At 42.4% G+C, this 21,953-nt stretch overlaps 1 protein-coding gene across 3 annotated transcripts in view; it reads left to right on the top strand.

Moving 5' to 3' along the window:
* The window catches only part of MSH3 (mutS homolog 3), a 597,715-nt gene that overhangs the window by 558,025 nt on the left and 17,737 nt on the right, over positions 1-21,953 (top strand). The window lies entirely within an intron of this gene.

Here is a 21,953-nt window from a genome sequence, read left to right as displayed (position 1 = left end):
CCCCTAAATCTGAAATTAGTCTCTCAAAACCAAGACCACTGCAGCCACTCCTTCCCCTCTGGCTGTATTCCTTTCCCAGAGGTAAAATCCAGTCTGTCCAGATACCGGGGGACATTCCTTCTGTAAGAACTGGTGCAAGCAGAAGTCTCAAAATAGAAATCCTCAAAACTCCAGATCCGCTCACTTGGGGACAAATTTTAAAAGTGCCGCTAAGGCGAGTATCTGGGCTGCGCGCTAGCAGTGCGTAGTTTAAAAGCTGGAAATTACATGTGTATGTATATGCGTACGTGAGTAAAAATTTAAAAAAAAGGCGAAAAAGAGGCGGAGTTGGGGGGTAGGGCATAGGTAACCCAGGGCGGGGCCAAAAATTACGCTCTTAACCCCGTATTTTAAAACCGGCCACCACTGTGCATGACAGGCTGTTAGCTGTCTATATTTACTGCTGCTCCTGATGAGGGGTAAGTCTGCAGAAATCTCTGTTTAGGCTTAACATGCCAGGGGTGGGGGTCAACTGGGGGCAGTGCAGGATGAAGAACCAGAGGGGTCTGGATGACTTTGAGATAGACTGGGCAAACGAGCTATGCCCTTCACACGAGCATGTTTTAAAATCCGCTTACCTGCGCATGGTAAAGCCAACAGGTTCCTAAGGAAGTTACGCAAAGTATGTTTGCTCCAGTAACAGCTTAAAATTAGGAACACATACATGCACGCTAGGCGTATTCTAAATCATGCATGTGTAAATGCGCACATGATTTAACCCAGTATGTCCCAGGGTCTTATTTTAGAGCACAGCTTCTTAAAAAAATTGGGTCATAATTAGTTACAATTCCAGAATATGTTCGCTCACGAGCTAATATGCGCATGTAGGGGCACCTGCGCACTTCTTTTAATGTTACAGTCTTGGGGCAGATTTTAAAAGCCTACGCGCACCGGGCCTATTTTCAAAAGACCTGGCAGCGTGTGTAAAGCCCCGGGACATGTGTAAGTCCCGGGGCTTGAAAAATGGGTGGGGCGGGGGCATGGCCAGGGGCCTCTCCATGGCCACTGGGCCTAGGGATCGAGCGCCGGCACTTGGCTGGCCGCGCGCAAGTTATGCCTGCCTCTGACTGAAGTAACTTCTGGGATAAAGGTACGGGGTATTTTTTTTTCGTGCTGGGGGGTTGGGGAAGGGAGGGGAAGGTGGGGTGGGGGGGGCCGAAGGAAAGTTATCGGAGCGCCTCGGAGGGAACGGGGAAAGCGATCGGGGCTAGGCGCGCGCAAGGTGCACTAGTGTGCACCCCCTTGCGTGCGCTGACCCTGGATTTTATAACATGCGTGCGGCTGTGCGTGCATGTTATAAAATCGGGCGTATATTTGTGCGCGCTGGGTAGTGCACACAAAGGTACCCCGTGCGCGTAGGTTTAAAAATCCGGCCCTTGGTCTCCTCTGTTTCCAAGCAGAGAAACCCTCTCTCCTCCTGGTCAGTCCACCTAGGGGATAGCAAAAATACAAATCACATGCTAGGGGAACTTTTTATAGCCCTCTTTTACCTTCTCATAAAAAGATGAAGATAAGTGCAATGGAGGATCCCCAAAAATCGCCCATCCCCCTACCATGCTAGAAAAAAATAGAGCAATAGATTAGAGACAGGCAAAGCCAGGTTACATGCGGACAAGGCAAAGACTTCATTAGTGGTTCTCTGTTTTGGAAAGGCCATTCTGGAGCCTTTTATCAGGAATGACAGGATTTAAGGCACCTTTGGCAGTCAATTCCTGGAGGGCAGCTAGCATTCCCTCCAGCTTATCCTCTAGAGAGAGTGTTGTCTGTTAAAGTGCTGTCTCCATTTCCAGTTCCTTTTTCTCCTCTTAAAATGCTGACCGCTCTTGCTTGGCATCATGAATATTGGATGCTATCACTGGTTCATTTTGCAATTCAGCACTGGATTCATTTTGTGAACCAAAGGACTTGCAATTATTCCCTAAAGATAAACTAGAATTCTATACAGTGTTAACAGATTTTTTCTTTTTTTGAGAGCCTTTGCTTTGTTTGTTTCTTAGCTCCCATTTGCAATTGCAAGGAGTATAAGCTTTCAGCCTGGGGGGGGGGGCTCTCCCCTCCCTTTTCTTTCTGAGAAGAAAGCCAGCTTGTTACATCATACTTCTTATTCTAGGAATCCTTCCCTTTCCTTTTTAACCTGAGGAGAAAAAGCAGCTCCAGTCTGGTGATCAAGACTTCCAAAGACAGCTTGTACCCTTTTTTCCTCTGTAGAATTAACTTTATTCACAAAGCTTTCTGTTTCACTCCTTTCCGAGTCCGAATCGCTAGACTCTGAAGACTGAGCCTATTTTAAATCGTTGAGCTCTGTTATTGCATCATACAGGTTATTCCGGGCATTTTTAAGTTCAACCTGCAATACTGCCAGCTGAGAACATAGCTTAGTCCTTTCCTTTTTCAGAGAGAGCTGTTCAATCTCTTTAACAACAAGAGCTTGTTTTAAATCATCAATTTCTGCCTCCTTCTGTTGCAGAGGGTGCTTGAAACAATCTAGTTCTATTTTCTGAAGCCTATTCTCCATTGTGTATCTTTCTGTCAGAATGACAGAAGATTTCAAAAAATGTAGTTGCTCTGCCTGTTGTTTCACGACTGCTGCAAACTCTTCCTTTTGTTATGTCGTCTCTTTGCATTGTTTTGTTAAATTTGCTATTTTGTTCAGGGCACTTTCTAATGTGCATGCTAAATCAGAACCCATTCCTATTTTTAACAAGTGCAGTATTTAAGGCAATCACTTCTATTATTTCACAATGAAACTCTTATGTGACTGCATGCAAGGAGTTTTGCCGCACTTGACTTGTATGTTTTAAAAACACAAGAAAGAATTTCCTTTCACTCCCCCTATACAAACTTACTGCAAGGTTTCCGACTAACCTAACCTGCTTTACTTATTATCTCTCCAAGGCAAAAACTACATTCCAAAACTGTTAAACTAGTTTACAGAAGCCAGAATTCGCAACATTTGCTCAGCAAAATCAGCTTGCTGCCTGTGCTACATCCATTTAGATCTGAGCTTTAATTAAACTCTGACGTTAACCCCTTGTATCTGAGTGGAATCTCCATTTATATGGAGATAACATCCACACATATATTTAGATGAGACTGTTTGTATCTCAGCCAATAAAACAATCCAAATTCATCAGACACAAAATTGTATTACACGTTTTTTTTATCATTTCTAATATGGATTTTTATTGTGACGTGCTATAATTCACAATAAATGACAGTTATATGAGATAAGGTTTATACTTGTTAGGCAACAACTACCCATCATTCTGGATTTGGGAAATGCCTATGTAACGGGAAAGAACATAAGAACATAAGAAATTGCCATGCTGGGTCAGACCAAGGGTCCATCAAGCCCAGCATCCTGTTTCCAACAGAGGCCAAAACCAGGCCACAAGAACCTGGCAATTACCCAAACACTAAGAAGATCCCATGCTACTGATGCAATTAATAGCAGTGGCTATTCCCTCAGAATGAGGATCAACCCACACTTTTAACACTTGCATTGTAAAGCTATTTACCCAGCATTAAAGTCCTTACTGGCCTAGGTCTTAGGTATATATCCAGGAAGGAGCGTGCAGCATCTGGTAATCGTCAGCGACAGTCCAGCTGTCCAGTCCAAGGTCTCTTTTCTCAGGCTGGCAGCACATGCAGGGAGTTAATTACTCCCACAGCTTAGCTAAAAACAGTTCCATAATCTCCATAAAGGCAGGCAACATTTCTTATCAGGCCTGGTAAAGCAGAGGGCTTTTTGCAGGAAACAACTTGCAGATGGAGCTTTGCAAGCTAACTATAAGACTTTAGTGGTCAATCATGCTTGCAACATGTGCAGATAGGCAGGGACCAAGAAGTGATCCAATGTGTCATTCAGAAACCATATAGAAGCACAGATCAGGGTTTAAAGAAAAGTCTAGCAGGAAAATCCCTTCTTCTTTTAGATTTCCTCATCTTCCTTTTAGTTCCTTTTTCTCCTATTCTGTCATGGATCCTGGGTCAGATGTAAATGCCCAATATCTCCCAAAGGTGAGCATTGATTGATGATTAAAACTTGTTTTCTCCTTAGCAGAAAATTCACATAATGGTGGGTGTGCTGGGAAACGCAGCTTGTCAGCCAGTATGTGCTGCTTAACTAGATACAATGTCTGTGAAGGCCACTGCAGCCTCAGCAAGTACATATCTAGCTAGCCATGTCAACTAGTCTAAATAATGTCCTCAATCTGAAACAATAGCAGTTATTTGTCCAATACACTGCTGTAACGTCCATCATTGGTTTGGGACCATTTTGTTGGTTCAGTGATCACTACTCCTTTAAGGGTGACCTGGCTAGATCCTGCAGTCCCTCCTGCTCCACAACTCCCATCAATAAGATGGAGCCTGGGCCTACATGACTGGGGTGAGCCAAGCCCAGCCAGGGCCTCCCATGGCCCCTCCAACCCCTCTTCTTGCACTTCCCCCCAGAAATCAGCTGGGTCCAAGAACCTGCCCCGATCCCACTTGCCTCTGATGTGGATCTTGGTCCTGGTAGTAGAAAGGGACAGAAGCAATCCCCACTTACTGCCCCACTGCAACTCTGTAAATGTTGCCTGGCCCTGAGAATAGCATCAAAATAGCACTGGTCTGGGGGCCAGCAAGCACCATTTTCTTGTGCACCCACACAACAAAATAGCACCAGCTAGCCCTGACACTAGTATCATTTTGACATCACCTTTGGTGCTGCTCTTCAGACCAGGTGCCATTTTTAAAGAGTCATCTCTTTCCTCTACCAGAACCCCACGAAAGAAGTAAATAGGGCCTGGGGAAGTCCCCAGTCCCAGCTGATTTCTGACTGGGAGGGAGGTTAGAAAGACCCAGGGAGGCCCTGACCAGGCTTGGATCAGCCTAGCCAATTAGGCCCAAGCCCTGTCTTATTGATGGGGGTGGGAGGTAAAGGGTACCTTGGGAGGCCTCAGCTGGGTTTGGTTCAATTCCAATTGGCTAGATGTTGCCAGTTTACTCTGTGTGGATGTGGTAAAACAGAAGGACACAAAGAGCTGGTATCCCCCAAATCAGTTCCCTTCCTGGTGAGACCCACTGCCCCGAAACACAAACAAGGCCAGTATTCTGCAGGCAGCCTTCTTGACAGGAGCCGCTACACAAAGCACTTCACGCTACATTCACACTCTAAGTCAGCACAACTGTGGCTGTCAGGGTAAGCAGTGCTTTATTAATAATGCTAGGTTATGCTCCAGAAGGCAAGGCAGCAAAGGTGATATACAGATATAGCAAAGACAATAGTTGCAATAATGTAGTACAAAACTTTTCTTATAACTGTTAGGAGGGTAGCTGAAGGTTCAGGATTCTCTCGTTCTGTCTGTCTGTTCCTCTGCCTTCTGCCCCCCCATGCCTTTGTTAATTATACCCTTTTCATCTGAAACCATGTTTTGAGAGATGCATACAATTTTTCAAAACATAGCCCAGAGTGTTAGCTCCCTGTCCGCAGGGCCTGCGCATCTGTTGTTTACTTCTTTCTTTCCCACACTTGTACAGTCATGTGTTTGTGGGGTCAATGTAAGAACACAGAGTCTAAGAAGGCCTGCATCCTAAACCAAACTTCTCAGACTTAGGCCAAGCAATCCCATTATACTAGGCCTCAGCCTCAGTTAGTGGAAGGGACAGTGTGTTATTTTTTTGGGGTAGGGGGGAGGGTGTGGGGAAATAGTGCACTATTTGCTAACAGTGCACATTGTTTCCCTAAAAGAAACACCCAAAATGAAAATGAATGCTCATCTCTAATATCTGCATATTTTCATGCAATGTTAAAATTAACATTTCTGAAATATGTTGGAACTAACCATTTGCTTTCCTTTTCTTCTCCATCCAAAACTGTGTCCATCCCTTTTACCTCTCTACTTAAGGCCCTCTTTCTCCTCCTCCTCCCTAAAGATGCAGTGTCTTGGTTTCTTTCTCCACCTCCCCTACGGTCAGAGTTCATCTCATACTCTAGTGGTATGTCAAGCTATAACAGTGATATAGTTTTGGATATGTTTTCTCCTCTCTGCCTTATGATAATCCATGTAACATACATTCAAATGCCGAAAAATACATGCATGGCTGACTACTACTGGGTGGCCAACTCCAGTCGTCAAGAACCGCAATCAGGCTATTCACAATGAAAATGCATGAGATAGATTTGTAGGCAACTGCCTCCATTGTATGCAAATCTATCTCATGCTTATTCATTTATGGATAACCTAAAACCAGACCTGTTTTTGCTCGTGAGGTCTGGAGTTGGCCACACCCGCTTTATTGCTATCAGGTCCTGTCCACAGATAATTGTCATTTAAAAATAGCACTGTCTGTTTATAGAAATGCAACCTGCCATAAAATTCTGACTTCAAATACTTCACTGTCAGAGCCAGAATAAATAGGTTTAAGTTTTGTTTTGCATGGTAGTTATTCAAGCTCTGTTTTCTAGTATTTGCATTTCATGTTGAGTTTCTTTTATTTATTTATTTAACAGCATTTATGAATCGCTGACCAAACCGAACTAAGATTCGCCCAAAGTGATGTAATTTTTTTTTCTTTTCTTTTCTGCACAGTCCAATGTATATACAAAATAATAAAAGAAAAAACCATCCAGTAACAATGATATTACATTACATACAAACAACTGAATCAGTTGTTTGTATGTAATGTAATATCATTGTTACTGGATGGTTTTTTTCTTTTATTATTTTGTATATACATTGGACTGTAAAGAAAAGAAAAGAAAAAAAAATTACATCTGTTACAACAGAATTAGAAACTGGACCCCTGTGTCACTGCATTTCCATAGTTGTATTCCACCCAAACTGAGACACCAATAATTTTCAGAAAAATTAAAGAACATAGCTAGTAAGCAAATCCATGTGCCATCAGTAAAGGTAAAAAAAACTAAAACAAACAAACAAACAAAAGAACCCCCAGCTCACTGCTGTTGCTTATTTAATGCTCTTTCAAGCGTGTTCTGAAGGAGCTGCAGAAAGCGAGCATGGAAGGTGTATGACAACTGAGGAGGAAGAGCTGAAGATGAGCCTTTGCACTTACCCTCAGGAGAAATAGCTGTCTGTGAGAGACAGGCAGACTGCAATAAGAATCGCAGGCAGGCAGGTCTTGAAAAAATGTGATTTCTTCCCATTTCCAAGCTTTTGACTTGTGCGTGTATGTCAGACATGGGAAGTGCAGTGTTGAGTTTTTGTGGTATGTAAGTGCAATTGTAGTCCTAAGTGACTGAAAGACTAAACTGCCTATTGTCAGGCCGATACAATACAGTGCGCTCCAGCGGAGCGCACTGTTAACCCACGTTTGGAAGCGCATTTTCGACGTGCTAGCTTTATCCCTTATTCAGTAAGGGGTAATAGTGCATCAAAAATCCGCGTCCACCCCCCACCCCCGAAACTAATAATGCCCGCAACATGCAAATGCATGTTGATGGCCCTATTAGTTATTCCCGTGCGATTCAGTAAGTAAAATGTGCAGCCAAGCCGCACATTTTACTTTCAGAAATTAGCGCCTACCCAAAGGTAGGCGTTAATTTCTGCCAGCACCGGGAAAGTGCACAGAAAAGCAGTAAAAACTGCTTTTCTGTACACCCTTCGACTTAATATCATGGCGATATTAAGTTGGAGGTCCCAAAAGTTAAAAATAATTAAAAATTAAAAAAAAAATTTTTTTAATTGGCCCGCGGCTCGCTGATTGAAAACCGGACGCTCAATTTTTCTGGCCTCCGGTTTCCGAACCCGTGGCTGTCAGCGGGTTTGAGAACCAACGCCAGCAAAATTGAGTGTCGGCTGTCAAACTCGCTGACAGCCACCGCTCCTGTCAAAAAAGAGGCGCTAGGGACGTGCTAGTGTCCCTAGCGCCTCTTTTTACCGCGGGCCCTAATTTGAATTTTTTTTTTACTGAATCGCGCACAGGAGAGTGGCCTGTGTGCGCGCCGGGAGAGCGGGTGCTCACCCGCCTCCCGCAACTTTTAGTGACGTGAAAGGAAAAGTCCTCGGCTAGGAAGGTGGCAGAGTGCTTTAGCGGCCAAAATTACTGAAGAGAAAAAACAAAGTTATCTACCAGAGATCTATTTTAGAGCCCATTATGCAAACCACAATACTGTGCTGTTTCATCAGGTAGCAAAGGACAATTTTCTGATGGATTGCTATAATTTACTACCAAATCGAGGGAAAAAAATAACCTAATATGTGTTAACTCTACACTGTACAGCTCCTGGGATTATCTTTTGGAAGAATTGAGAAAATGATTTCCCATAACTATTGCTGTTCACTGTTTTTTTTTTTGTAATTTATATTTTATTAGATTTTTCAGGATATAGAACAATAACAAAACTTGTATCAAGCATAGGTAGGTGAGTACATGTAGATAAACGTATAAACAGATAGACATAACTAAAGTACTTCACCCCCCCTGTGTACTCCAACATTCTGTAATCAGCACCAATCCCCCCCTTCCCCCTGGATCCCTTTCAGTTCCAAAACTCCAAATCATTGTTGCGGGAAAATACGTATTGTCCATTTAAGTAACTCCATAGATACGAGCTGTAGGATATTGTCGGTAGCCGTAAGAAGTAATGTTATTAAAAGTTCCAGAAAACGCAATAATTAAGTGTCAAGTATCATCCGGGCTCAGTTCCATTCCGCATTGAGTAATGGATAAGCTCTCGATAGCGTCCATCAAGAAGCTGGCTCATCTGTAAGAAAATACCAAACTTTGCGATGGGAAGTCATACGGTGATTACGTAGAGCCGTCAAGTAATCCAGCCTCTGATAACCCCTTAAAGCTGCTTTCACTTCAGAGAGATGTGGGAGCGTTACAGACCTCCAATATCTGGCAACTTTAATGCGTGCAGCCAATAGTACAAACGAACAAAACTTACGTTGACATGATGTAAGACTAGCAATGGGTGCATTTAAAAGAACATTTGCAGGCCCCCATTGCAAGGAACAACCCAGTCGAGCCCCCAGCCAGTCAGCCATAACCTGCCAAAAGATAACTATTTTTGGACATTGCCACCAGACATGGAAAAAGGTACCAATCCCTCCACAATTCCTCCAGCAATATGGAGATATAGAAGAGTAGATTTTGTGCAACCGGTCAGGATCAAGATGCCATCTATAAATCAGCTTGTAACCATGCTCTTGTAAACTCGCTGAGATGATACCTTTACTAGCTCCCTGATAAATTGCGTCCCAAGTTTTGACCGGTATAGGTTCTCCGAGATCCTGTTCCCACTTCGTAACATGTAGTGGTGCGGCATTCCCCCCAGCATTCAGTAGTTGATAAATTCTGGATATTCCCTTAGTCAAGGAATCGGCATTAATGCAATAATTTTCAAAAAGAGACCTATTTTCTCGCATTCTCCCCGAACTACCAATAGTTGAGAGGAAGTGGCGAATTTGTGCATAAGCCAAAAACATATTAGGTTGAAGGTGGTACTTATCTACGAGTTGTGGCCAAGATAAAATCTTCCCCCCTTGATAAAAATGACCTAATGTTGTTAAGCCAACATCATGCCACACTTGAAAGGTCCGTGACTGAGAGCCAATAGCAAACTCCTTATTATAAAGAATGGATGTCTGGTAATAGTAGGAATAAGTCCCCACTAGTTTGGACTGCCATTTATCCCAAATTTTTAATGTATTCTGAAGAGACCAGGGCATGAGCCTTATAGATTGCCATGTAGATCTGGGCTGCCAAGGTAGAGCACCAATAGCCATAGAGCCCAGAATAGATTGTTCGATAGCAACCCATTGTTTACATGTGTGACGTCTGGCTAAGTCCAGTACAGCTCTTAGCTGGGAGGCAGTATAATAAGCCTGTAAATCAGGGACCCCAAGTCCACCCTGTGGCTTAGACTGGTATAAAATTCGTCGAGCCACCCTGGGGGGTCTTTTCCGCCAAATAAAATCAAACACTCGTTTTTGAAGTCTACGTAGGAGGGATGGAGACAAAAAGACAGGTAGTGTAGAAAATAAATAAAGGTATCGGGGAAGAATATTCATTTTGACAATGGCAATTCTGCCGAACCAAGTAAAAGTACCTTTGTACCAAGTATCTATATCTCTTCCTAACTTTTTCAAAAGAGGGGTGTAATTGAGATTAAACAATTCATCAACCTCGGGACTTAAATAGATGCCCAAATATTTCAAGGATTGTTTAGCCCAACGAAAGGGATACCGTTTTGAAATTTTCGTGACCTCTGATGCCTCCAAATTAAGATTCAGGAGTTCGGATTTATCAAAGTTCACCTTAAAACCTGAGACCCCACTGAATGCCGTCAATTCCCGTTCCACCCCTTGTAGAGAATAGTAGGGGTCGGTTATGGTAATCATGATGTCGTCGGCAAATAGGGAGAGTTTATAGGTGCAGACCCCCACCTGTATCCCCTGTATATCTTTCATATTCCTCACACGGGTTGCGAAAGGTTCAAGGAACAAAGCAAAAAGCAAGGGAGAGAGCGGACAACCCTGCCTCGTACCTCGTCCAATTGAAAACGCATCCCCATAACCACCATTGACCTTTACCATGGCCTTGGGACCATTATATAATTGAGATATCCATTGCGTAAAGAAGGGACCAAAGTTCATTTTAGTTAGGGTTTGAAATAGAAAAGACCAATGAACTAAATCAAACGCCTTTTCAGCATCTATAGAAAGTAAGACTGCTGGAATATTTTGTCGTTTTGCCCACCACACCAAGTCTATTATCTTCCTCAAGTTATCAGCAGCCATCCTTTGTGGGACAAATCCAACCTGATCTGTATGAACTAAAGATGGTAAATAACGATTTAAGCGCATAGCCAATATTCTGGCTAAGATTTTTAAGTCTTGATTAATCAAGGAAATAGGACGAAAAGACCCACATAGAGAAAGGTCTCGCCCTGGCTTGGGCAGCACTGTTATACCCGCTACATTCGAGTGTTCCGCAAAAGTCCCCCCATCTCTAATATAGTTAAACAAATCCACCAAGTGGGGCGCTATGCTATCTGAGAGAGTTTTATAATACTCCCCTGGTAACCCATCTAGCCCAGGTGCCTTGTTAGCTTTTAAGGTTTTAAAGGTCATCTTCACTTCTTCTATGGTAATGGGTTTATCTAAAAACGCTTGTTGTTCTAATGTGAGGGAAGGAAGTTCCATGCCTGTTAGATAAGTATGTATGTCTTGATTTTGTATGTATGGATCCAAGCTATACAGAGTTTCATAGAACTGTGTAAAACAGTTTCGAATCTCATTAGGTTCAGAAATAAATTCTCCCTGTACGTTTTTTATTTTTGTAATGCTGCTTTGAGATGTACGAGATTTTAACTGTCGCGCTAACACCTTACCCGCTTTATCCCCGCCCTCATAATACATCTGCCTATTTAAATCTAATAAATGTGCAATATGATGATCCTCCAAGGCATGCAGGCGAAGCCTCGCTGCAGAAAGCTGTTTATAAATTGTCGATGATTGGGATTGAAAATGCTGTTTGGACAGCTCTCCTATTTCCTGAAGCAATAAAGACCTGCTTTGTTCTCGCTCCAACTTTAAAGCAGATGCTTTTGCAATGCAGTGGCCCCGAATTATGGCCTTTGAGCATTCCCATACAACACTAGTGGAAGATATAGAATGGGCGTTAGTATTATAATATTCTTGTAAATGATTTGCTAGAGTTTTAACAAAGAGTTCGTCACGCAATAAAGAAGTATTAAGTCTCCAAAAAGACTTTCCACCTCTGCCACCCCTAAAATGCACATCCATCCAAACAGGACCATGGTCAGACCATGTAATTGGTTCTATGTCTGAATTGGTTAATTGCAACATGAGGGACTTATCGATAAGAAAAAAATCTATACGTGAGTACGAATTATGAGGTGGTGAATAATAAGTGTAAGTCCTGGAGGATGGGTGCCTATGGCGCCAAGGATCCACCAATGTCCAATCATCCATAATAGAGCAAAGAATAGTTTTAGCTTTCTGGTTCTGCCGGTCCATACGCCCATGACCCTGATATGAATTGTCTAGTTTGTGATTCAACGTTAAGTTAAAGTCCCCTCCCCAAATAAGGGTACCTTCCCCGTGTTCTTTGAGCAATCTTTTCACCTTAGTAAGGTAAATGTCCTGACCCGTCGTTGGAGCGTATGTGGATAGTAAGGTAAAAATATTCCCATTCATTTTAATTTTAAGTAGGACAAATCTCCCCTCGGTGTCCATGATACTAAGGAGTGTGTCAAAAAGCAAAGAAGAAGAGAGAAGAATCCCGGTACCAGCATATTTAGAATGTTTACTGGCACCTGAGAGAAAACGAGTTGGAAAATCCCTAAATGCTAATAAATGCTCGTGCCGCCTCTTGAGATGCGTTTCTTGGATAAATATAATTGACGCTTGTAAGCGTTGCATGTCTTTATGTAGTAAATGCCTCTTCCGGTATGAATTGAGCCCTTTAACATTTATAGTGACAAACCTAATCATTATGATGCACTATGAGAAGTGGAGTCTACTTTATGTGCTACTACCGACAAAAAACTAAAAATTATTGGTAGAGGACATATTGCCCCGATCTGGGTATCCTTCAATAATAACCCACAAATACTTAGATTATAAACGGATCCTAGGTGTGGAAAAGTATGCCCTCCCTTCCCGTGTAATCCACCATAACCACATATGAATCCCCACCTTGGGGTGCATCCCAACTGTGACATATAAATGCCCCAACTGCTCCCTCCCCCAACCCACAGACTAACAAGCAACAGAATCTATAACAGTTTTTAAATGAATTAACATTACATAGCCAGCAACACACATTAAAGAAGGCAATTCAAAACATAGTCTCACATTAAGCGATCCACAAAATCACCCCTGATCAGAAAGATTGTCCTGGGGCGGCTGCGAGCGAGTGGTCATGCGGCGTCTCTGCTTCTCTACCCGCCGCCATTTTAAGGCTCCCTCGAGGTTAGATTTTGGTGCAGCAGATGGCGGTGTTGGAATCTGTATCGCAAGCCCTGCTTGTTGAAAAACGGCATTGGCCTCTTCGATGGCTTTAATACGGTAAGTGGTTCCCTCCCGCTGAAATGATAATGAAAAAGGGAAATTCCAACGGTAGCGGATGTCTATCCGCTGCAATGCCTCCGTCACTGGGCGTAGATCGTACCGTTTTTTTAGAGTGCTGGCGGCGATGTCTTGAAACACAGCTATCTCTAAATTATTCCAACTCCAGATCCTCTTTTTACGTGCGATTTGCAATATTGAGTTTTTTTGCTGAAAACTGAGAAAGTTAACAATAATATCTCGAGGCTTCCCATCGCGGCGCACCCCTAGAGATCTGTGCACCCTTTCAATTTTAATCTCTTCGCGCTGGTCATCGGAGGTTTGAGTGCCTTCATGTCCACTTTGTTGTAATAAAAATAAACAGAATTCCCTCGCCGATTCAGAGCAATTAGAAAAATTAGCCGTTTCGGGTATGCCTCGGAGTCTGAGATTCTGACGGCGAGATCTATTCTCGATGTCTTCTAATTTCTCATTTATGAGATTAATAGTGGATTGGTGTTCAGTAATACCTTGGGTAAGATGCGTTATATCCATTGTATGCTGTTCTACATGAAGCTCCATTTCATCAACTTTTTGTCCGAGGGCGCGAAATTCTTCCCTTAGCTCAGCAAAAGAATTCATTAAATCTTCTTTATGTGTGCGCATATCTGCCCTCAACTCCATAAACCACTCACGGAGCATCTTTTTATCAGGTAATTCCGACAAGGCATGATTTACATCAGATGTTGCCTGAGGTGACAAGATCGGGGCCTCAGCCTCTATTTCCTCCGCTGCTCCCGCCATACTCTCAGTTATATCGGCCCCGCCGGATCGCAGCTCCGAGGCAGCTTTAGTAAAGGAAAACTTCTGAAGATCGACTCCCCGCTTTCTCAGCGACATCAGTCCTCTTGTAGTAAGGCAATCAGGCACTTATTTGTGAGAAAAAATTGCGTGATACTGGCAAATTCAAAGTATTGAGTTGGGGGAGTATCGGAGCTTTAGACAGAAGCGTCCACCATGCCTCGTGGCGAACAGCGCCCCCCTCTGTTCACTGTTTTAATGGCATAACAGCAACTGCCTATCATATACTTTAAGAATTTGATTGTATATCACATATGTCATCTAAGTTCAAATTGTGCTCTACACATTTGCCGCCAAACGTATTTATTTATATGATTTATCCACTTTTTGGCTTGGTGCACCATTTGCTCATGGCGATTTATGCTCTGGTGGGAGCCCTGAAAGAACTGCCCCAAAAGTACACACACATATTTGGGTAGAGATCCCACCGGATTTGTAACAGAAGGATTATTCCATTGTTATGTGGAGTAGAGAAAAGTAGTTAATGTGAGTCTGTAGCTCTCCTATGTGGGATATGGAGAATGGTGTGCTCCCATTTTCTGGTGTGAGATTTTTAGTTGACTCTTTCAGGGACAGCAGGTCTATGGCTGTTCCCTGGGTTTTGTTTATTTTTAAGGAGGAAGGCCTCTAACATCTCTTGGATTGAGACCTAGGTTCAGAAAAGTAGATCGAGAGCTTTCACCTTGTGAAGGACTGTCTCTGAAACCTTGTGGACCATGCCTGGAAACTTAGTAATTTTTGTGTTTCCTGAGATAGGAGTTTTCCACCCTGCTCATCTCACATTTTGGTTTCCGTTTTTAGAATTTTGTTTTTATATGTGCCTGAGTTCTCACCCAGGGGCTCAGTGTATGCTAGCTTGAGGAGTGCTGTTTCTCAGTCCGAGAGCATGGATGGGCCTGTAAGGAGTCCTAGAGAGAAATGGGACTTTAACCATTCCTGGAAGAAGGGAGTAGAGGAGAGAGAGGGAGATTTTGTGGATCCATTCTTAGGTTCATTATCTCAAGGAGATAAAGAGGAGTAAACCAGGTGCCTATGAGATACGAGTTTGATGAAGGGGAGGAAGAAGAACTACAAGAGAGGAAAGAGAAATTGGAACTTTTGTCTATGGGTTATTATCAAATTGTATAAAGTACTATTCCCTATCAAGTGAGTGAGAGGTTATCAACAACCCCAAATTGATTGGAAAGGATAAGAACTAGGACTTATTAATTGGAACTTATTTGACCACCATCAATATAAATGGATTAAAAGAAGAAAGGTCACAAATTTATTCTAGAATTGAATTTATAACATAATATATTGAAACAACTAAAGCTGTAAAAAAACGTTTTCCATCAACTATACAATTTATCAGTAAAGGTTATGCTGGAATGCTTCCAGCATGCTTATTGCTGTGGTTTGCAATGGATCACTCATCAGTGCTGTTTACAATTGAACTTTAAATTGGGATTTGAGTAAATGTAATGCACAGAGCCTAGATAATGTATTCCTTCCCCCCACCCACACACAGACACTCAGGGAATCATGGACACTCAGATTGAAATAACAATTTGGTAGAATTAACATGTGGTTCCTGGGGCCTTTATATGGGACTGTCAGCCCAAGGTTTACATTTGTAATGCAGAGCACATATACTTTCTCTACCCACTTTTTAAAAATATGTGCAAAATATCCCAGAATTAAATACAGTAGCAGGCATGTATATGCACACACGATTCTGAAAATACTTAAGCGTGCGTGTACTTGGAATCACCAATTAGTTGATACCTCCAGCAGTTCACTTAGACCCTCTAGAACACCACCCTGAAACCCCACCAGTTCACTCAGACCTCCCACCCAAAAACTGTAGACAAAAGGCAAGCCTGATTTCAATTCTGCAAGTCAATTAGCAGGTGTTAAAGTATTCGGTCAAGTTCAGTAATGTTTGCGCATATACCTCTTACAAAATAGCAGCTGGTGTATATACTTATGGGTCTCCCACGCTGAAACATCCCTAGACTGCCCCTTTATGCTTCATTAAAATGTATACGCAGTACTGCAAGTACACACATTCTTGCTAGGTTTATAAAATATCAATTGCAGGTGCACATGCTACTTACGTGCGTCTATGCTGTTTTTATGCAAGCAACCCCCATGTAACTCTTTGAAAATTGTATAAATGTATGCGGCCACCCTGGGTGCAAAATTAAGCTAGCAGTTATAGGGCCTAATTAGTACATCATTTTTCAAATGGAAAAGGGATCAATGATATTACCGATATCCAATTACAGTTGATTAAACTGAGGCATGGGGGTCTTGCAAAGTTATGGAGATCCTCAATCTAATAAATCAGGATTTGAATAAACAAGTTCCCTGAGCACTTGTGGCTTAATATTTCAGTGCTTTGATCATTAACCACATCACTTCTCAATGCACTGGATTATGTAGTATTTAAGGACTTTTGCAATAAAACTTGCATTTAAAAAAAGTTTTAGTGTGCAACTCCAACATTTTAACATGTTTGTTAAATTGGGACTTAACATGCTATGCAATAAGTTTTACCTATACTACAACTTATCCTCATTAGCGTGGCCTTGATACTAAAGTGGATGTCCACGTTCACACTAGCTGCCAGGAAATCCCACGTGCTAGCATTTATTTATTTAAAAACATTTCTGTCCCACACCCTCCACTATTTGGGGTGGGATACAATAAAAACATACATATTCAAACATAAAACAGAATTAGACAAAGAAGACAATATCAATATGGGGTAGATTTTTAAACATAAGCGCGCACGCGGACCACAATTTTATAACATGCCCTCCCCATACTCCCTCCCTCTTCCCCTGTCTTCCCCAACCACTTAAAAGCGCCTATGTTTTTTTTTCTTTGTTTATGAACTTACGCCAGCAGCCTGCCGGCACACGATTCCCCAGCACAGCAGCAAATGGCCGCTGTACCTGCCATCTCCAGTTCCGTCCCACCCCACCCCCTGGACCTCCCCTTTGGCGAGGCCTGGCTCTTGTGTGCATAACTGGGGTTACGCGCACAGCTGGGCCCCTTCTAAAATTCATGCAGCGCGCACAAGGCCCAGCCACATGCGCAACCACCGTATTTTAGACATGCAGACGACTTAAAATCTGCCCGTATGACTTTAATATGGTAGCATCAACTTATATGGCCATCAAAATACTTATTACTGTTCAAATGCTGACAGAAAAAGATATGTTTTTAGGTCTTTTGTTAAATGCCATTATGTCTTTTTGGTTGCATAAAGCAGTGCATAATACAGGTCTTGCTACTGAAAATGCCTTCTCTCGGGTAGATGTAAAGCATGTATGTTGGATTGAAGGTACATCTAATAGCATTTGTGTGGATGATCTTAAGGTTCTTGAGGGGATGTGAATTTTAAGTACAGAATTGAACCAGTGTGAAGGGGCACTGAAGATAATGTGCACAATCTTTGCCAGTTTATATTAAATTTGCTGTTGTAGTGGGAGCCAATGGAGTTGTTTTAAAACAGGTGAAATGTGTTCGTGGTATTTGGTACCAGTTAAGTAAACGGCATGAAGAGAAAGGGGTGGTAAACCTATCCCGTCAAGATCTGACCTCGCCTTCCAAGCTCTCTGTGGAGCATCATTAACTCCCACTACCTTGGCACTAGTAACCTACCACCCCCTGCAGTATCTCCATCTGGATCTCACCCCAGGACTCGGACCCCTCTCCCATACTTCCAGAATGAGTGCTTACCATTCCAAAGGTTCCTCTGTCTTCACTGACAAGGAGACACAATAACATAGTTAAACGATGGCAGATAGGCCAAAAGGATTCATCGATTTAGGTATATGCACACAAAAAATCTCCTAGGCACCCCAACACTACTGCCTCCTCTCCCCAAGTTTATCCTCTCAACCATTTTCCCACCACTGTCCCGAGCATGGCCAAAATCTGCCAAAGTAATGGCCTCTAGCACTTCCACTAGTATACCATATCAGGGCATACTATCTTCAACTTTATTTCTCACATATATTTAGAGGCACAGCCACACACCACTAAATATATAAGCTACGTTAGTGGCTGCATATGGACCTCTGTGTTCTTTCTGAGGTATGGCCTTCAGAATTGAACACATCACTAGGGGGCTCAGCAAAAGCACACAGTTTAATTCTCACTTGTGTGCACATTTTTATGCACAAACGCTACTGTCAAGCAGCAAGTAATTTTGCAAACAAAAGATGTGCACACAACCTTGTGTGTTTAAGTTAACGCCTTTGCATGGAACTTCCATGCTAATGATGATATTAAGTATTTCTCTCCAGTGCAGAGATTCGTGTTGGATTATCTCCTATTTTTTTAGCACCGGAAACTTAACTCCTAGTCCAAGGTGAAATAAAGTTTCTAGGGTTGATGTTACCCTATTGTGGAAGCTGGAGTTCCAATGCTGGGATCTCTAGTTGGGATTTTATATATAAAAAAATGTTATGTGCACAAAAGCATGTTTTCTACACATAAAATATAATTTATGCACACAAAAATGCTTTCTGCCCTGAAAATATATTTTGGGCACAGAAAATATGGTTTATGTGCACAAATCATTTTACAAGCATAAAATAAGATTTATGCACACAAAAAATGCTTTGTGCGCATAAAATTGTGTTTCTGTGTACTGTACTCAGCCTTTTCTTTGAACACATCTTCTGGTTTATGGGCATTTTTTAACGTCCGATGCATTAGCATACCATGAGTTTACTGCATCAGGAATATTCTGTTGCTGATCTTTGTGTTATCAACAAAGGCAAACTTTTCTCTCTAACTGCTCCTCAGTATCACTCACAAATATATTACATAGAACTGACCCCAGAGCTGATCCCTTAGGAACTCCACTAATCATTTCCCTAGCCTCTTGGTGAATTCCATTCCACTTCCCCTTCCAGAGAGGTTTCCTCTCTTTCCTAGCTCATGCCCATCTCTTTCCCATGCCCATCTCCCCTCCTGTACCCCTCCCGCCTCCTCCTATCTCTTCCCTCTTGCCTATCTCTACTCCTACTCCTTCCCCTAGCACTCCTGCCCTCGTCTTCCCTCCTCATTCCTCTCTTCTCTCCCCACGCCTTTCACGCTCCATCCTTTCCACAGCCACCACTCCTCTACACTCTTCCACACTCTTCACTTCTCCTCCACACACCTCCAAATACCTCCTCACTGCTCCACTCACCTCCTCACTTCTCCACGTCTCTTCCACTCACCTCCTCACTCCTCCACACCATCACCACTCCACAGAAAAAGACCAACAGACAAACATGACAAACCAACAAAAACGTTTACAAACACAAAATGACAAATGAGACCAAGGTAAAGGGAAACAGATTATAACACAAAACAGGACAACTCATTCAGTAATCATACGAAAAGCTCCAACTATCTCCAACAACTACTCACCTCCTCCCTCCTCTCTCCTATTTCCGACACCCCCTCAAACAGGCAGCTGCAGGAAGTGGGTATATATATAATTTTAAAAATTTTGCGACATGCATAGAACAACCGAGACGCGACTAATAGCGCATGCCACGGCTAATGACATGCTGACACATCGCGGGAAACACTGACATAGCGCGACGCTTGCTTGCGACGCGAGAGTGGGAGCAGGGAAATTATCCTAACCACGCCCCATTTTTATCACGGGCATTATTTCTGCTATAAATATAGCATTTTAATAAATCTAGGGGAAACTCTTTCAGTTGGTCAAAGACAACCTTCTCAATTATTTTACATAATATAGGTAAATTAGAGACTGGCCTGTAATTTGATAAAGTATCAGGGTCAAGAGATTCCTTTTTTAGAACAGAAGAACTCTAGCAATTTTTAACTGGTCAGGGAAAAAAAACTCCAGAAGAAAGTGGATTATTAACAAGACAGGAAATAGGAGTTGAGAGTACCAATGCTGGCTTATTTAACAATTTAGATCACATGCGATCTAATTTAGAAGTTGTAAAATGAAAAGATTTCAACAAGAACCCAATACCCACAGCAGAAATGGAATTAAATGCAGAAAATTGAGCAGAAAGTTCAGGAATTGTGGAAGATGCTGAGGTTAATTCCTTTGCAGCACTAGTAGTAAAATTACTGCAAATGGAGTTAGCCTTATCTGAAAAGAAAGAAACAAAAGAAACTGCAGAACAATTCTCATAATGAGAAGGTGATGACTGTGGTGGATTAGATAATGTAGCAATGATTTTAAATAGTTGTTTAGGACAAGACTTGGCTGACTGTACCTTAAGAGAATTAAATTGTTTTAACAGCTAGTACATGTAACTGATAATGCTTATTGGCCTTAGACCAACATTTTTTATTTTCTATTAATTTCTCTTTATGCCATACTCTTTCAAAATGTTTGGGACCTGAATGGTACCAACTTTTCTTAGAACGAGAAGTAGATTTCCAGGTAAAAATTGGAGCCACTTTATCAGTAGTGTTAGATAATACATTATTTTAGTTGTTAACTTGTTGACAAGGAGACATTAAATCAAAGTTTTCAGGAAAAGAATCCAGTTTGAAGCATTAGGTTGCATCTACATAGCAAGGAGTATAGGACCATGAGGCAGTACCTAGTTGTGTAGGATAGGGGTCCTTTACTTTCAGTGGGAATATATTTTGGAGTGAGTGCAAACACCCTGAAAGGTTTGCAGCTAGGCCTGAGGGAGCCTTCCAAGTAATGCTTCATAACAGTGCTGGCCATGACCCAGATAAATGCAAAGGTGTAAGTATGTTTGCATGAGGGTTTGTTTAAGCTCAAGATAAAGGCAGGGTCTTGCTGAGTTGTCCGCCAGTTGTATTGCTGATGATGGAAATAGTACATTGACTCACCTTGTGAAAATCTCCCTGATGGCCATATCAGGCACTTACCTCCATCCCCATCCCACCTGGCTCAGCTGGTTCAGCCACCTCCGTCACTTTTGGTGCTGATCCTGGACCGCCTTCTTCAGATCTTCAATCTATAGAGAGAAATAGATTACAAAGCTGAGTGTGCACTGTAGCTGTTAATGTGACCTCCATATTTTTATGTATCAATGTATTCTACTGACACCTGAAGCGAATAGCATGGTTCTTTGCCCTTCCTTAAGGCTCCTTGAAGTGGTGAGCTGCCACCAAACTCGAAAGTACTGCAAAATCGGGACACTCCATGAACTGTCATTGTACCCCTTTTCAGGAGGAAGCATGTCTAGCAGTGTAGCCCTTTTCATAGAGCACATAACTTTGGGGAGAAACAGGAATCCTGCGACAGGGCCAAATCGTCCCCTTCTACAAGGAGGCCACAGGTTTCTTCTGCTTTTGGGGCCACCATGCAGTCTATGACATGTCCCATAGGAAGAGATGGCTCGTAATTGCACCTTTATTACACTTGTGACTATTAGTTTACATCATTCCTTTACATCCTTGGGAACTGTTTTACTCTTGCATTATAGAACATTGGTAACACATGCACAAAGATCATGCTATGAATGAAATGAACATCTGTTACAGTATCCAGACAAAATTAGTCACTCTTGCCCTATCTGTAGGCCACATTGAAGCTCCTTTAGTGATCCCCATGCACACCCTAACCTGCTCACGCCCCTAGACCCCCCCTCCCCAGTGACCCCTATCCACAATCTAACCATCCCCTACTGTCCACATTCTACTTACCTCAAGTGGGTAGGAAGCTCTATGCTTAAATATGCGTCTAAGGAGGCACCAGGACTCCTTGATGTGGCGGACCCCAGGGATGGGGAAGAGGTCCCACTCATACTTTTCTAACAGGGACACCAGGCAGGTGATGAACCTGGTGGTGAAGTTTCTGTCTTGCGGGTTCCGGAAACGCTGAAAAAACCATGCCCCTGAAGAACTGAAAGTTGCACATCATGGAAACATGCACGTGGACAGGACACGCAAATTTACACATCAAATAAAAACTGCATGCAAAAATCCACATGCAACACCAATGCTAAAGGTACGAGTATTTTAGATCGTGCATATGCATTTGCACACATGATATAAAATATATACACA

The sequence above is a fragment of the Rhinatrema bivittatum genome, chromosome 1 (assembly GCF_901001135.1).
Source record: "Rhinatrema bivittatum chromosome 1, aRhiBiv1.1, whole genome shotgun sequence".
In the NCBI taxonomy this organism is placed as follows: domain Eukaryota; kingdom Metazoa; phylum Chordata; class Amphibia; order Gymnophiona; family Rhinatrematidae; genus Rhinatrema; species Rhinatrema bivittatum.
Note: the sequence above shows the minus strand (reverse complement) of the source record. Positions and strands in the feature narration are given on the sequence as shown.